Source organism: Eschrichtius robustus, chromosome 1 (assembly GCF_028021215.1).
Source record: "Eschrichtius robustus isolate mEscRob2 chromosome 1, mEscRob2.pri, whole genome shotgun sequence".
Taxonomy (NCBI): domain Eukaryota; kingdom Metazoa; phylum Chordata; class Mammalia; order Artiodactyla; family Eschrichtiidae; genus Eschrichtius; species Eschrichtius robustus.
The window spans coordinates 197,735,941-197,754,206 of record NC_090824.1 but is presented as its reverse complement, the minus strand read 5'-3'; the positions used below and the strand labels follow the sequence as shown (position 1 = coordinate 197,754,206).

Below are 18,266 nucleotides of genomic sequence, written 5' to 3'. Positions count from 1 at the left end.
AATTCCTAGAGACATACAACCTACCAAAACTGAATGAAGAAGAAATAGAAAGCTTGAACAGACCAATAAAAAAGAGATTGAATCAGTAATAACCTGCCAACAGAGAAAACCTGTGGACCAGATGGCTTCACGGAGGGCATGCTACCAAACATTCAAAGAAGAACTAATACCAACCCTTCTTAAACTCTTCCCGAAAAAATAGAAGTAGAGAGAATATTCCTAAACTCATTTTACGAGGCCAGCATCACCCTGATTCCAAAGCCAGACAAAGATACCACGAGAAAAGAAAACTATAGGCCAGTATCTCTGATGATCATAGGTGCAAACTCCTCAAGATACTAGCAGATTGAATTCAACAGCACATTAAAAGGACCATACACCATGGCTGAATAAGATTTATCCCTGGGATGCAAGGATTATTCAACATATGAAAATCAATCAGTGTGGTACACCACATTAGTAGAATGAAAGACAAAAACCACATGATCAATCTCAGTAGATGCAGAAAAAAATTTTGACAAAATCCAAATCCTTTTATGATTAAAAACTCTCAGAAAAATATAGAAGGAATGTACTTCAATACAACAAAGACTATATATGAAGAAGAAAAAAAAAAGAACTAACATCGAAATCAATGGGGAAGAAACAAAGTTTTTCCTCTAAGTCTCAGAACAATATAGCTAACAATATAGTAATAGAAGTTCTAACCAGAGTAATCAGGCAAGAAAAAGAAATAAAAGACATCCAGATCAGAAGAGAAGAAGTAAAATTACCTGTTTGCAATGACATGATCATACATGTAGAAAACCTTAAAGGCTCCACAAAAAATCCTGTTAAAACCAATAAATTCTGCAAAGTTGCAGGATGCAAAATCAGCATTAAAAATATCGGTTGCATTTCTGTACACTAACAACAAACTATCTGAAAAAGTAACTACCAAAAAAATTCAATTCACTTTAGCTATGCAAAGAATAAAATGCCTAGGTATTAACCAAATAGGTTAAAGATATACACTGAAAATTATAAAGCATAGATGGAGGAAATTTTAAAAGATGCAAATAAGTGAAAAGACATTCAACATTCATGGACTGGAAAAACTAATATTGTTAAAATGTTTATACTACCCAAAGTGACCTACAAATTTAATGCAATCCCTATCAAAATCCCAATGACTTTGTTTTTATACAGATAGAAAAAACAACCCGAAAATTCATATAGAACCACAAAAGACCCCAAATAGCCAAAGCAGTCTCAAACAAGAAGAACGAAGGTGGAGACATCACAGTGCCTGACTTCAAATTACGTTACGAAATTAGTAATCAGAATAGTACAGGACTGGCATAAAACCAGACATCTAGACCAGTGGAAGAGAATAGAGAACCCAGAAATACACCTATGCATTTACAGTCAACTGATCTTTGATAAAGTTTCCAAGAACACACAGTGGGGAAAGGGGACAGTCTCTTCAACACATGGTACTGGGAAAACTGGATATCTACATGCAAAAGAATTAAATTGGACCCCTATCTTACACCATTCACAAAAATCAACTCAAAATGGATTAAAACTTAAATGTAAGGCCTGAAACTATAAAACTTCTAGAAGAAATATAGGAGAAATGCTTCTTTTACATTAGTCTTGGCACTAATTATTTTGGCTATGACACCAAAAGTACAGGCAACAAAAGCAAAATATAGACAAGGGGAATTACATCAAACTAAAAAGCTTCTGCACAGCAAAGGAAAAATTCCTTATTAATTTTCTGCTGGATGTTCTATCCATTATTGAAAGTGGGAAAATAATCAACAAAATGAAAAGGCAAACTACAGAATGGGAAAAATATTTGCAAACCACATATCCAGTACAGAGTTAATATTCAAAATATGTGAGGAATTCATACAACTCGATACCAGAAGTACAAATAACCCAATTTAAAAAGATACTTTTCAAAAGAAGTAACCCAGACAGCTAAGAGGTGTATGTAAAGATGCTCATCATCTCTGATCATCAGGGAAATGCAGGTCAGAACCAAGAGATACCGCTTCATGCTTGTCAAGATGGCAGTTACCACAAAGAGAAGACGCAAGTGTTGGCGAGGGTGCAGGAAAAGGAAACCCTTGTGCACTGTTGGTGGGAACATAAATTGGTACAACCACTATGGAAAAGCTTATGGAGGTTGCTTAAACATTTGAAAATAGAACTACCATGTGATCTAGCAGGCTCGCTTCTGGATATATACCCAAAGGAATGAAATCAGGATCTCAAAGAGATCCCGTACATTCCCATGTTGAACGCAGCACTATTCACAATAGCTGAAATATGGGAACAACCTAAATGTTCTTCAACATATGAATGGATAAAGAAAATGTGATATACACACAACGGAATGTTTACATATATAAATGGAATGTTATAAATACATACATATATGGAATGTAATTGGAATATGTAAATGGAATATTATTTATGGAATATTATTCAGGTTTTAAAAAATAAGGAAATATCACATCTATGTGGAATCTAAAATCATCAAACTCCTAGAAGCAGAGAGTAGAATGGTGTTTGCCAGGAGCTGAGGGTAGGGGGAAGTGGGGTGATGGAGGTCTAAGGGTACAAAGTTTCAGTTATGCAAGATGAATAAGTTCTAGAGATCTAACGTACAGTATGGGTATGATAGTTAACAGTACTGTATTGTATACTTGAGATTCGCAGAGAAGTTAGATCTTAAATTAAATCTTACCACACACAGGCACAAAATTGTAACTGTGTAGAGGTGTTGGATACTTTAGCTTGAATGTGGTGATCTTCTCATATATCAAAACATCAGGGGCTTCCCTGGTGGCGCAGTGGTTACGAATCCGCCTGCCAATGCAGGGGACACGGGTTCGAGCCCTGGTCCGGGAAGATCCCGCACGCTGTGGAGCAACTAAGCCCGTGCACCACAGCTACTGAGCCTGCACGCTAGAGCCCGTGAGCCACAACTACAGAGCCCACGTGCCACAACTACTGAAGCCCACGCTCCGCAACAAGAGAAGCCACTGCAATGAGAAGCCTGCGCACCGCAACGAAGAGCAGCCCCCGCTCGCCGCAACTAGAGAAAGCCCACGCGTGGCAACGAAGACCCAACGCAGCCAAAAATAAATAAAACAAAAAACATCAAGTTTTACAGCTTAACTACACGTAACTTTTATATGTCAACGATACTTCAGTAAAGCTGTTAAAATATAAAAACAAATTCAAGGAAAAATAGTCAAGAAATAAAATATTATTTTTTACTCTCGGGTGATGATGTGGTGACGTATATTTTCTAGTCTTGCTGTAAGCTTAGAGTTATCTGTATGAGGGTAACGCACCAGTCTGCTTAAAATGGAAAACAAGAAATTAAAAATGTTGAATTTGAATTCTCAATGAACTGTTCAGTCATTTTTCCTAGAGGATATTGAATCAAATTTTAAAATATATTATTTGACTAAAGATTCAAAGCCCCTTACAAACTGGGAGATGTTACAGGTGTATCTAAATTTTATTTTTAGAGTATCAGAGAGAAACACAGGAGTACATAGAAAGAATGAATTCAGTTACGTATTTTACAGTTAATCCAAGGACTCAGCAACACGGGCACATACTTGCCATATAACATGATTCTAGGAAGCAAGTATTTTCTTGATTGTACCATAAGAGCCTAGAAATTTCTATTTGTGGCATTACTCTGATTAATGAAATCAGTTCCAGGGCAAACGTTTGGGCTGTTAGAAAATTTACAAAACCATTACTGTCCAGTTCCGCAGCTGTTGCCGTAGCCCTGACTCTCATCTTCTCACACCTAGTTTACTGTATCTTCCGCGCTGGGATCCGTGCCTCAGTCTCGCCCTGCTCAAACGTTGATACATTCAGTTTATTTGTTCCATATACATTTGAGAACCTACCATGTGCCATGCATTTATTTAAGCGATGTTTTTATATCTTCCCTTCCCAAGTTAGGAGTGTTAATAGTCCTTAATTGACTACCAAATCAAAACTAAACTCAACCTAGAATTCAGAGTTTTCCGAGTCTCACTTATTCTTGCTGTTCAGCACATGTCTCTTCGTGGTCACATTTCTTCTCAGCACAGTCTGTGTCTGTTTCTGCTTCTTGGTGTTTCATCCTTCCTCTTCAAGGCCATACTCCTCCTCCCTTACAATTTTTAAAAACACAGCCAACAGTACCTGGTGAGGTTTGAGGTTTAGGTTGGGTTTAGTCATCCATCTGGATCACCCTTTTATTCTGGATCCTGAAAGCAATATCAGGAAATTGAGTATTCTAGTTAATTAGTGGGTTATCACATTTTCTTCATAGGTTAACAGTGCACAGCACTCTTCAGTCAAATTCACATCATAACAAAATATACTGTACTGCAATGTCTTTAATGCTTCTTTGATGATATAGCAGGTGTCTCACTTAGAAATTTAGATGTATGGGAATACTGGTTAATAGAAATTTCTAGTTTTTACCATCTATTTCATATTTGCTGGTAGTTTATTTGAAGCTATTGTAAATATTTTATGTTTCATATTTTTAACCAGGCAGTATCTCTGTTCCCCACTCTGAACACCTAGTATGGTACTTTGTGCAAACAGGTTTTCATAAAACACTTGATTCATTCTGTCAAAAAAAAAAAAAAAAATTTTTCTTTTTTTTTAATTGAGCATCTACTATGTGCCAAGACATAGGACTTCAGTACTAGAGCCATGAAAAGATAGTCTGTGCTCTTACCTGCAGGTACATAAGCTAGCAGAAGAGACGGGTGGACAGACAACCCTAATGCAGTGTAAGTTCTCTGATCGAGGGAAATACACAGTGGTGTGTAGTACCTGGGCAGGGCTGGGCTGCCCAGCAAAGTTTTCCGGTAGAAGCAGTGTCAGCACCAAGAAGAGGATGAAGACATTTTAGTTCCCGAGACTCTCCTTCAGACCCCAAAACTATAATACCACCTGAACCTGACCATCAAAGTACAGTGTGTTTTGTTTTGCAAACACAGCTGTAAGACAAGTCTCCAGGGTTCTCTCCCTCCAGAGTGCCGCCCCTAAACCTACCCGGGTAGAAGTTCTGGAGCTCCTTTGAAGGGAAGGGCTGGCTAAGCCGAGGCGAGTAGAGGGCATCCTGCAGGACAGAGGAGCCAGAGCGTTCCTGGGCGGGGAGCGTGGTGAACAGAGAGCCTCACGGGGGAAGTAGGTCTCCGAGGCCAGAGCCTGGAGGTGGTGAGGGCGTGGTCCTGATAGGGGCCAGGTTGTGAAGGGAACAGCCTTTGCGGGCCTTGGTGAGAGCTGGGATTCTATCGGGAGGGTAGTGGGGCGTCACTGACAGGTTTTAAGCTAAAGAAGGATGACGTGATCCTGTTTAATTACCAGCATTGTTCTAAGCCCAATTTAGATTCTTCTTCACATTTATACTAATCAGATTTTTTAAAATGTTATTCTATACCTTCTTACTCTTAAAAACATCTTTTGAAAAAAGCATTTTAGATCCCTTAAATCAGTGATTTTAAAACTTTTGTTTTCCTAGCAGTGGAATTCTTAAAAATTTAAAACTTCCAGCTCAGTATGTTACAGACAGACAGAAGGAGAAGTTGTCTGTTCTAGTTGTGGTGCTTTCAGGCTCGTTCTGCTGTGTCTGCCGGAGCGCCGGGCTGTTCGACGTTGTCTCGGTTGCTTGCCTCTGCCCCACACTGAGGTTCGGAATCGCGTTCTCCAGTGACGCTATGGGTGCCAGGTAGGGCTCTGGGCTTCTGACTGGTGGTGGCAGTAGCCTTCGTGATTTGTGGTTGCTAGTCTCCTAGGCCTTTACTCTTATGTACTCAACAATATGTGTACTAAATATGCTTAGTACTGGTGGTACTTCTCTGAGCAAAGCAGACAGTCCCTGACCTAATGGAGCTTCCAGTGTCGTGGAGGGAATCACACGAGCTGTGTGATAACTGATGTGTAGAAGAGGGAATTTATATCGGGAGCGCTTTGAAGACATGACATTTAAGTAGAGACTTAAGCTCTAGGTCTGAAGGATGAGAAGGAGGTGGGCAAAGGCAGAAGGTTCCAGGCAGGGGTGTAGCATGCATGGGTGGTGTGAGGTGATGGCAAGGGAAGAAGCTGGAGGGGGAGACAGAGGCCAGATGATGGAAAGCCACACTGAGGACTTGGGCTTCTATCCTCAGTATAATGAGAAGCCGTTAAAAGGTTTTGAACAGGGAAGTGAAACAAGTTGATTTGTCTTAAAAAGATTGCTCTGGGTGACGTGTAGAAATTGGCCGAGAGAACAGCTAGGATGAACACGGAGACATCAATTAGGAGTCTTATCCCAGCGTCAGGCACAGCAGATGTGTGTGGATTTACTGCATGATGACTAGATCACTGTCTGTTGTAACATCTCAAATTATTCATACTTTGACCGTGAGTTAAATTGAATGTTTTTAAGAAGTCACAAGAAGTGGTGCTGACTTGTGCTAATTTTTCCTCATAAAACTTCAGATATTTTGACTTGCTTCTTCATCTTGGCCAGTGTGAAAGTCATTCATTCATTCAACAAATATTTGAGTGTTTGAAATGTGCCGGGTACTGGCCGGGAGCTGCATATACAGAATCGTGAATAAGATAGGCATGAAATCTGCCGTCAGGTGACTGCCGGTCTGCTAGCCAGACCCGAGCAAAGTGAGCAGTAGATTGGCCTCGTGCCTGTCAAATGATGCGACGCGGAATTAGCCTGGCTGCCCCAGCCTCAGGATCTGGAAGGTCCTGGGTGAACCAGGAGACCCTCCTGGTTCTAACCTGTGCTACTAGGTTTGTACTTTGAATATTTTTGCTGAAAATACAGCCCCTCATAAGTCCTAACGTGTCAGGGACCTGACGACCTAAAGATTGAATTCCAGTTCTCCTTCACTTTTAGAAAAGCTGGGACCCTGCTTAATGGATTACCCTTCCGTTGCTGCATACATTGCCACAAATTTCGTGGCTTGAACAGCACATACTTATTATCTCACGGTTTCTGTGGGTCGGGAGTCCAGGCACAGCCTCTCTGGGCCAGGCCACGTTCCCAACGTGGAGTTCAGGGTCGTCTTCCAAGCTCTTTCAGATTATTGACGGAATTCCTTTCCTTGCCCTTGTAGGAAGGCTGCTCCTTTCCATGGGCAGTTAAAACATGGCTTTTTGCTTCTTCAAGGACAGCAGAAGAGAGAAAGTCTCCACTGCTTTGAATCTCTGAGCTCAGCAGAGGCCTAAGCCCTCTTCTAAAGGTTTCATCTGATTAAGTCGGGCCCACTCAGGATAATCTCTTGATAAACACAAAGTCAACTGATTAGAGACCTTCATTATATCTGCAAAACCCCTTCACATTCATCATGTAACTTCGTCTTATAATGGGAGAGATATCTCCGTCCACACGCACACACACAGCGGGATTAACACAGGGGAGTCACTCACAGAATCCTGCCTGCCTCACTTGCCCCTCTGTGAATTCCTCCCGTCTCTTGGCCGCCCACAAGGCATGGTCTTCTTAGTCTCTCCACATCTTTGATGGTTCCTTCTCCATTCTCTTCGTCCATTCCATAAATGTTCACATTCTCCAGAACATCCTGTTAGCCAGCCAGCCTGCTTCTTGACCCTGTATCTATTGTTTTCCACTGGATGAGGACCATTTTCCTTCTCCTAAAAACAAAACTAAGAGCAGGTTCTTTTCTTTCCAGTCACTTGCTGAAGGACACAGACTTATCAGATAACGAATAAAACAAAAGCTGTCTATTATACTACTTCCTGCCATTCTTGGATCCATTTGGGAGGAAAGGGGAAGATCCCTAACTTGTCATGATTGGTTACAGCTCCAGCCACTCAAGGTAGGGTAAGCTGGGCATGGATGGTGGCGAGAACCCTGAGGATGGTTGGGAAAGCTTGACCAGCCCAGGGGCGAGGCAGTTGTGCAGGGGGTCTAGAAGATGGAGCCATGGAGGAGTATTGTCCTGGAGTGCCCGGGCACCTTCAAAGAATGTGGGTACGCTCATGGCTTTTGTTGAGAGGGGCCAGACATGAGTGGGTTGGGGCAACCCTGTGTTATTATTAACCCACAATGATTTCAAATTATATTGCTGGAAACACATTCTTACATTTTAAGTGTAGCATTTGCACCTGAATTCAACCTTCCGTCCTCTAGCAAAACTGGGTATACTGTATATAACTTAAGGCCTTCAGTCTTCTGCAGTTTCCCTAATTTAGGAATAGCTTGGTGGAATTTGTCTGAAAGAAGCAGTTCCTTTTGCCTCTTTCTGAAATGACCTTCATCTCTCTTTTTTTTATCTATTTGGTTTATCCATTAAGAACCAGCTTAGCAGAGAAAGCTTAGACATTATTATCTCCTTGCTAAAGCGTTTTCATTTCTAGAAACCTGCCCCAGTGTCCATCCTTCTTCTTCTCTCTTTGCTTTCTACCAGGTCGTACATGTTTGTATCAAGTACGCCCATCGTGATGTATTATAACTTATTTATTTAAGATGTTAGTCTACCCTACTAGTGAGATCCTCGGTGATATAAATTGATTTATTCATTTTCTTAACTGAGGTGTCAGACCTATGACAAATGCTCAATAAATGTTTTAAATAAATGAATGAATCAGTCATTGCCCCAACCCAGGTCATAATATTTCCACCCATATGACTTCAAGTGACCACATCTGGTTCCCTCAGATACAGACACTGACCCTGATAACCCTGTTTTTACTTTGCGCCATGGGTATGTATTTGAACTACATACTAGCCATCCTTTCTGTAGCTAGTTTGGTTACTCTAGCTTAGAGTTCTCTGCTTTTTCCCCTCCCCCTCCCCGCTACTGACCAGCATGTTTTAAAGTCGTAAGACCAGTCTTCCAGAAAGGTGTTACGGCTGGGCAAAGCCTGTTGTCTTGAAGCCCTCAGTCACTCCAGAAAGTGTGGGAACTAAAGTGCTTGGCACAGGGTGAAGCACTAGCCAAGGGTTTTCATTATAATTCTTCACACTTGGGTGAACTTCTGAAGATACGAAATAGAAGAACAGGGACGATAATGCCAGCATCCGTAGGTTTGGGGGGTAGACTAAAGATTATCTTTGGAAATCCCCAAATTTTGAAATATACACTATATTTTTACGGTTGTAAATGCGGAAGAATTTTAGGGTTGAATAGTATTTGGACTACTAAGGAAACTAATTTTATATTCATACTTAACAGAGAGCTAAGTCACAGTATCTTTAGATTATTGTCTCTACTGAAGATCCCTACATATTTTACTGTTGAAAAGCAGCATTAAAGATGGTGCAGTAGCATCGTTAGAAATATGGCCCTGGAAGAACATCACCTCCATATCAGAAGTGTACTTTTTAATGTGAGAATTGATTCTATCAGATGTTGATGGCTGTAGCATAGGAGTATAGAGTTAAGAGAGTTTGATACGGATAACAATGCCGAGTTAATTTCAGAAAGCTCTGTGTAGCTCTTCTTCTGGAATACAGGCAGAAAGCGGTCTCCTGGTTTTCTCTGTGGTCAGCCGTTTTCTCTGGCTACTTACCTTGTCAGAGGTAAGGTGCCTAACTGACTACAATTAACTAAAAGTTTTGTTTAAAAATGAATCTATTTTGGATGGAAAACAGAGTCCGGGAGGTGAATGACTTTATATTAGGCAAGAAGTAATGTTTGTAAGCTAGCAGTTCTAAAACCAGGTGAAGGAAATTAATGATTCAGTAGAAATTGGGACATGCATGGAATTTTTTAAGATTGTAAAAAGTTTTTCTAACTTCTTTCTTGTTTTCGGATTATTCTGATAACAAGAGTTTATGCAGTAGGTACACTCCAAAAAGGTTGTGTTACTGCATAATGTAAATGCATAAGGATCAGTGTTCAGGAACTAAGTAGTCACAAACCTCCAATTTATCTCTTTCCCAAATGTAATTTTTATCTATAAGCAGGCACACTTGTAGGAAGAAATGGAAAAATGGCGGGGGGTGGGGGTGGTGGGAGTTGTTTATCAGAAAACTTTAGGATTTTTAGTCTGAAAACTTCATGGGAAATCTTAAAATAGTCAGTTAAAGGCAAATCTGATTGTATCAAGTTACTTGGAATCAAATGTTCTTCAGGCCCAGTCTTTTGATTCTGTTAGTCTTTGAAACTCTCAAATGCAGGGTTTTAATAGCGTCCTCCTCTCATTTCAGCAGGTGCCATGATGGTAGAAAACCATTCTGGAATAATGGGGATACTGTAGATTTTACTTAGTAATTCTGTAATGACCAGTTGTTAAGAAGGACACTTGATACAATTCCAAATTGTTACTTTTGTTTTTCTTGTTTCTGTTGTCTTTGTTTTTAGTTATTGGTTTCAGCTTATCATTTTAGATCCTTGCCTTCTAAGTGGTACTTTATCTCCTTATTCTCAATTTTAATTTAATTTTTTTCTGAAAAGTATTCTGCCACTCTGTTAAAATATTTTATACCTTCTTCTCTAACACGTTTAGATAAATTCACACTGAAGAAATACATTCAGGTTATCAGTTGTGTGGAGTAATTAATAGCCAGCAGTGTCATCAATGAAACTATACATTTTCCTTGTAGACTTTTCATCATGAGTTTGCATAGCATTGTTTCAGGTAGATCAACAAATTGATTATTATATTTTACTTTTATTATACCATGAATAACGCCTACGGTCTCAATAACGAAATTTGTTGGGGAGGGTTTTTTTAAGCTTCTGGGTTTAAATGGTGCTGCAATTTAGTTATTCCACTGAATCTACACAGAGCGCACAGTTGACATAGTTAATGAAAGGTGTGGTGAAGCTTTCTCTAGATTGAACATTGAGCAATACACAGTTCTGCGGTGCATTAGAATTTGGGTTCCTTATGTACAAGAATATTTACTACCTTCTTTGTTTCATTTCAGAATGACCTTATTTTAAAATGTATGAGGCTATTTATAATCGACTCTGTGGCAGTGATTAAAGAGGTGTGAACAATAGGTTATTGGAACTTGACAGCTAAACTCGTGTTAGAACGTTTATGCTGCTCACATGGACTTTATTTTTCTAAGGTGGGAATTTCTTTTCTGACGTGTGGGTTATTGGCATAATATATTCTGTAGGTTTTTCTCCTTAAAGTGGTTTACCAAATCATAGTATTTTATTGATTTATTTTATGTTCTAAATCTTCTTCAGCCTGTGAGTCAACATTTTATGCTTCATAACAATAACCTTAGTGTAGGTTATCAATCACACAGTCAGTACAGACAGGATTGTGCCTTAAGCACGGCCTTGGCCTTCTACCTGCGGCTTTCCTATACAATAAATGCAACCAATGTTTAATTTTTTTTTAATGGGAAAAAAAACCTTTTATTACAGAAAATTTGAAAACATTTGGAAGGTTGATATTCAGCAGTTGTTAGTTTGGGAGGAATGTCAGTACTCCTGAAGAAATTTGAGATAGCGCAATGTATCCGAAAAAGAAGAGTTGTGTACCTGGTGTTTCAGTAAACCTTTATTAATTGTAAATACAGAGACCAGAAAACATGAATTTGAATTAATCAGATTTAGATTAGACAGTATTTTTATTTAAGAATAAAAGGAAATGTAGGAAAGTATTTTAAAATTTTGAATAAATTTTGAGTAAGCCAATAATTAACCGAATGATTTTCCCACCATCATCACGGACTCAGAGCACTTTGTCATTTGGTAACACTGAGGTACATTCAAGACTGAGCACGGAGATATACTTTAATGGTACGACTCAGTGATCCCTACCAGCCAGGAGGTGAGGTTTCTAGAAAGAGTGGGGTTGACAGAAGTGCAGCAGGGACCATCAGGCCCCATAGAAAACAGAGTCTAGGGAAATCATAAGAAAAATTGCTACGTATGTATTCCTCAGTAAACCTGAGACATTCCTTAATCTAAAAAAATCCAAAAAACCCCACATTTCTCAGCATGACAAACTTCCTCCACTAAATAACTCTTCACCTGACCCACTTTCCTCGGTTGTGATCTATAGCATCAGAGTCTCACACAAATTTTGAATTATATAAATAGTGCCTATTTGAAAGTTTCTAAACTATCTGGCTTGAAGCTTACTTTTCACTTGATCTTCCCCTTGTTTCATTTTTGCAAGTCTCAAAAATTATTGTAGCAGCTTGCATTTTCATGGCACTTAGGGTGTATTTTTCTAGAGCTGAACATCTACCCACGTATTGAGAAATTGGAATACAAATGCTTACCAAGGGATGGAATAATTGTTTGCAGGTATCAAACAGAATTGTAGATGCATGCATATAAACAGCACAGAGGTTTGGTGAAAAATTAAATGTGAAATTCAAAGCACCTAGCAAGAGACTTCTATTTATTCCTGGAATACCATGGTACTTTGGAGAGAACTCCAGAGACCTGCTTTTACTCCTTACTTTCCTACTTACTCTCTGTGTGAATTTAAGTAATTTGCTTTTAACCTCACTGTACTTCCTACGCCTTTTCCTTAAAAAGTGATGAGAACACCAGCTCTGCAGCCTCACTCTTTTGTTCTGAGGATGCTCTGGTTGCAGTGCTTTGTCGTTCATAAATCGCAGGATAGAGTTGTGAGGTTTGGAGACGTTGTGGGTTGTTTTACTCCTTGTCAATCTGAAGATTCCAGTTGAAGTGCAAAACATGTGACCTAGAGAAAACATGAGTCTCTACTCTCTGTTCCCCAGAGTGACTCAGGGTGACAGCTGTTCTTAGTTAAGAGATACTTGGGAAAAACAGGACAGTTTGGGGAGCTCTCTGTGGATATTCACTGACTTCTAGTTCGTTTTGGCCTTCTGAAGCACTTCTCTTGAAAGACAGTTTTATGTCTGTAACTCATTCCAGAGTCTTTAGACTACCAAGATATTCTGATTATAGAGTCAGTCTAACTTTATAACCCGGGAGTAGTACAGAGAACCCTCGTGTTGTTGAAGTTTTACAACTGGGACGTCCTGTGATCTGACTGTTCCTGGTGCACTAGCTAATCCCACCCATATCCTGTTTGTGAATAATTGGATGGATGCCTGGAAATTCTAATGCCAGATTGTATAGCACCTTCTACAACAGAAGTCTCTAGTTTGCGTGTTTATTTACCTTCTCCCTGTACAAACACCTTTTGTAGGTGAGTCTCTTAGCTCAAAAAGGCAAGATTATATAATAAGATAATCCTTAGCTCGGTCTGCAGTCACACTTTGCAGAGCACTTCCCGTTGATCTGGATGGGAGACATATTTAAAGTACAAACACAGGGCTGTAGTCTTTCTGTATAACTGAGAAAATAGGTTTTGTATTGTACACCTCTTGCTATGAATGTAGCAGAAATCTCTGGAAAAAGAAAGAATTTCTTAATTATCTTCTTGTCTAAATTGCTGAGAACAGGAAAATACCATTTGCATCTTTGTATTCTCTGTTGCTGTTTGATTTTCTTTACAAAGTGTATGGTTACAAAGCAGATGCATATAGGTGTGTGCATCCTTGTCTTATTTAATTCAGAAAGGAATTCCATTGTTACATCTCAGGGATATATGTAACGGTGCTGCCATTTACTCCAGCAATGTGATTAAGGGCACAAGCTCTGGAAGCAGTATCTTAGTACAAATATGCTAAATCCATCATTTACTAAAGAATTCTAATGGGTATTGTGGAAATAAAACCTCCATTTTTCTACCTGCTGTATTCTCACCTATAATTAGTGTATTAATAAAGACTGTTTGGGTTGTAAGTTTTAGCTATCTGACTCAATCAGTAGGCAAAAGCAAAAAAGAGGGGAGGGGGCAGGGAATGGATTTTATTGGCTTGTGTAACTTTAAAGTACAAGAGGTGATGACTTCAGGTATTGATCCATCCAGGGGCTCAAACTGTATTACCAGGACTTAATCTCAGTCTCCGCCTTTCTCATTCTCTCTCTCTTTCCTCTAGAGAGATGTCTCTGTCCCCTCCCCCCTCCCCCCCTTATCTCCTATCTGCAATATAAAAAACTTGAACCAGTTGCTTTAAAAGTCAACGAATCTGGGACTTCCCTGGTGGCGCAGTGGTTGAGAGTCCGCCTGCCAATGCAGGGGACACGGGTTCGAGCCCTGGTCTAGGAAGGTCCCACATGCCGCGGAGAAACTGGGCCCGCGTGCCACAACTACTGAGGTCCGCGCGCCTAGAGCCCGTGCTCTGCAGCGGGAGAAGCCACCGCAGTGAGAAGCCCTCGTACAGCAACGAAGACCCAATGCAGCCAAAAATAAATAAATTTAAAAAAAAAAAATTAAAAAAAAAAAGTCAATGAATCTGTCAGGAATACTGTAGACAGAATTCTTACTTGAGGGAAGGAGTCTCATAGGATTCTGAGAGTCTGTTTTTGATACTCTTATCAGGCCAATTGCATATGATTTTTAAATCTAAATCTCTTAATTTTCTTATTTGAGCTTCTCAGTGATATTTGACAAAGTAAAAAAATTTAAATAGCATATTATGTCAGGTATGGATTACTAAAATGAATCAAAGTGAAATGCTTGTGAATATATTTGTGTCCTCGGGAAACTGTGTGTGTGGTGTGTAGGATCATTTATTAATCACTTGCTGTGCATCTTTTACTGTGTGAAGCAGTTTACAGAAATCGCCTAATTCCGTCCTTAAAACAATCTTATAAGTGGTTATTATTGTGTTACATGTAAGGAAACCAAGCCTTAAGAAGGAAACTTATCCAAGAACAGCCAGCCATTGAGTGTTTGACCCATGATTTGAACTGAAATCAGCCGGACCCCAAAGCCTCTATTACATTGTTAGATTATACTTTTATGGCTTTTATTAATGAATTGCCTCCTTACGTGAACCAAATACTACCCTTTAGTATAGTATGTTAGATTGCTACTATTTAGTGGCATGATTTGAATTTACTAAAAATTGTCTCTTTTTTCAGTTTAATAATTATTTAAGTAGTCATATGACTTTTATCTAAATTTCCTAATTTTTCCATGTTAAAATTTAACAAGCCAATTTGAACCATAAAATCTGATTTTACTTTTTAAAAAATTTCTACCACTGCCAATATAGTGTCAAATTTTTACCCTTAGCTATAAAGTTCCTTGGAAAGTAATTTACTACACAAACACTTTATATGGAAAATAAAGCAGTTTATGAAAATATGTTAACTCTTACTTAGAGCGTAACCCTTTCTAATTGCAGGAACATTATTTAGAATGAACTTACATAGCAAGACAAAATTGAAAACAGAGGCTTTAGAAGCTAGCCTAGTATAAAGTTTACAGTTTACAAAAATTACTTCATTTAATAGCAATTATTTTTATTTGCTTTTATTGAAAAAATAAATTCCTGTGATTCAACTTACGGTACACATTCTTTTGCATGGAGGAGGGGTGCTTTTGGAAGGCCCAAATCAGTACCTACTCCACGCTGTACAAAGACTATATTAGTTTTATGGATCGTGTTTTTGCTTCTCACCCGAAAAGCAGATTTAAGAAAAAACATTGTCTTCTTTTTCCCAAAAGAATCTTTCAGGGGGTGTATGGAGGGGATGATGAATAGTCCTAAATTGGCAGAGGGCTTTTGTATAGATGCAAGCAGCTAACCTCTCACCTAGCTCCAGGTACAGATCTTGGTGTTGACCAGAGAAGTACCTACCCGCCAGAAGCCTATGTATCTCTCCTGTTCCTCTCCTTCCTATAAATGTGGTCTTGCCTGCCAGGGAGCATTGCTTTAAACTAAACAGGAAAGAGGAAGCAATGTTCACTACACTATAAATCTGTTAACTACTACTAAGTGAGCAGTAACAGAGGGCAAATACAGGCCAGCTCTAGCTTTTTGGTATCCCTGAGTACTTTGCAATTATCTCGGTATGTAAAAATCTCAGAAGTGTATTTAAACAAAATTTATTTTAAGTTTTAACTTTAATACGCTTCCACAAATTCCATTCCCTGCTTTTAGTAGGATATAAGGATTGTCAAATCAAAATAATTAGACGCTAAAATTTTAAAAAGTTAGGAATCCTACAAGGCTATACAGGAAATAAAAGCATTCTGTAAACCCCAGGTGATACTAATTTATTCAAAACAAGTTTAATCATTTTATTGTTTATTACAACTTTTAATATAATTTTAGAAACATTGCTTTTTTTCACCCACATGTACAGAAGTCTTTGGAAAACTTGAAAGTCATCATCAGTAGCTCACGATTATGAACTGTAAGACCTGTAGAGTATAAGCAATAGATAATAAGAGGAAAGGACTGTCTTTAAATACTTGTTTATGCAAATGAAGTGAAACAATGTACCTTGACCCTTGACAAAGTAGTATATTGTAAACCCGTAAGAAGAGAAAAAGTGGAGACCCAATGCTTATAAATTTGGGCAGGAATATATTGAAATATGAAAGATGATAAACATAATCACGTGGGTCTGTCTTATGTAAAACCCTCAATAAATACTTACTGAGTAAATATTCAGTTCAGCAGGTATCTTATTCAGCATATTTATTTCGAGTAATGTATATTTAAGGCATTATGGGCTATCATATAATATTATATATATATATATATATATATATATATATATGTATAAAACATTATCATGTCGTATAGATATTAGTGTTTTAGTGCCTGCCCTCAAAAGGCATATATTCTTTTTAGAGAGTTAAAAACAGGTATGAAAATACTGAAAGAATTATACCAGTGATGTTTAGTAAGATGCTGATTAACTGCCTCCCAAATGTAGTTATAGATCAGCACTGTCCAATAGAACTTTCTGTGATGATAGAAATGTTCTATATCTATTCTGTCTAATAGCCACTAGCCACATGTAGTTATTGAGCACTTGAGCTGTGTCTAGTATGAATGAGGTTGAACTTCATATTTTATTTATAATTTTAATTAACTTTAATGTGAAAAATAATATATGACTAGTGGCTACCTTATTAAACAGCACACTTTTCAAAGCTTTTTTGATCTCAGGATCCCTTTACACTCTTCAGAATACTTTAAGACCTCAAAGTGCATTTGATTATCTGGGTTATGTTTATTAATATTTATTCTTTTCAAAATTAAAACTGAAAACACTTAAAATATTTATTAATTGATTCTTAAAAACAGTAAAGGCAGCTGGGTTCACGTATCTGCTCTGTCTTCAATCTGTTGTAATTTGTTTTGGTTGAAGTATGTTAAAACGTAGCCTCACACAGTTATGTAGTTGGAATTAGCTTTTTCAGATAATTGTGGGTATTCTTTGATTACTACCCCAAAACTCATCAAGTAGCAACTCATTAGTTGCAATGTGAGTGGAACGTGAAACCATATAATGATTTCGTAGTCTGTTACATTAAAATCCATTGGTCTATCTTGAACTTTAAATGGATCTTTTATACACTCATGCGTCTATAACATCATGCATTACTCATTTGGAATATATTGGTTCACTGAGTTGTATAGATCTTCCAAACGTTGACCCTTTTCATTTTACCATGTCAGAAAAGTCAGTATTAGCACTAGTCCCTTCAGAAGAGTCTTTAAAATTGGGAAGCTGTGAAACTCACATGTTTTCCAAAATTCTAACTTATAACTGAAAGCTCAAATTTTATCATTGAAACAAATTTGGGCTTTTGTTTTCCTTTAAGTGACAGGCTTACTTTTTTTTTTTTTTTTTTTTAATGTTTCTCAAATTCTTAAGTCTGAAAAAACATAATTAGTTGTTCTTTCAAGTAAAATTGGTGTACCATGAACAAAGCGGCTAGTTTAGCTGGCAACTCAAAACAATTGCATGCTTTGATATCCAGCAGAAATGTTTCATGTGTACATCCCATTTTGTCACACAGAATATTTAAAAGACATGTTCTAAAGGATAAAGATTTAATAAAATAATTTTTACTACTTCATCAAGGCATTCTTAAGTGAAATGGCAATTATTTTTAAGCTGGAAATGAGTGGCAGTAAAGGATACAAGGATACAGTTTGTTGCCACTGCTTTGAATTGTGCTACAAAACCAACAGTTTTACCCACCACTGCCTTTGCATCAGTGCAGAATGTCAAAAGAGTAAATAAGGCAAATAATGTAGCATCTTAGTAGTATTATAGAAATGCTTTTGACCTTGCTGGTATAGACGATGAGGGAGGAGGGAAAGTGCCTTTAACAAGGACAGGTTGGGGAAGGCATCATGACAGAGGTCAGTGTGATATGCATGTTCTGCTTTGCTTCTCTTTTACCTGCCTTTTCCCATAAAAAAAAAAAAAAGTGAGTAGGAAAGCATTTAACAT

The 18,266-nt window shown here is 38.2% G+C and overlaps 1 protein-coding gene across 3 annotated transcripts in view; it reads left to right on the top strand.

Annotated features, from left to right (window-relative positions):
- ZEB1 (zinc finger E-box binding homeobox 1) overlaps positions 1 to 18,266 on the top strand; it is a 195,231-nt gene that overhangs the window by 81,132 nt on the left and 95,833 nt on the right. The gene's annotated exons all lie outside the window — the stretch shown is intronic.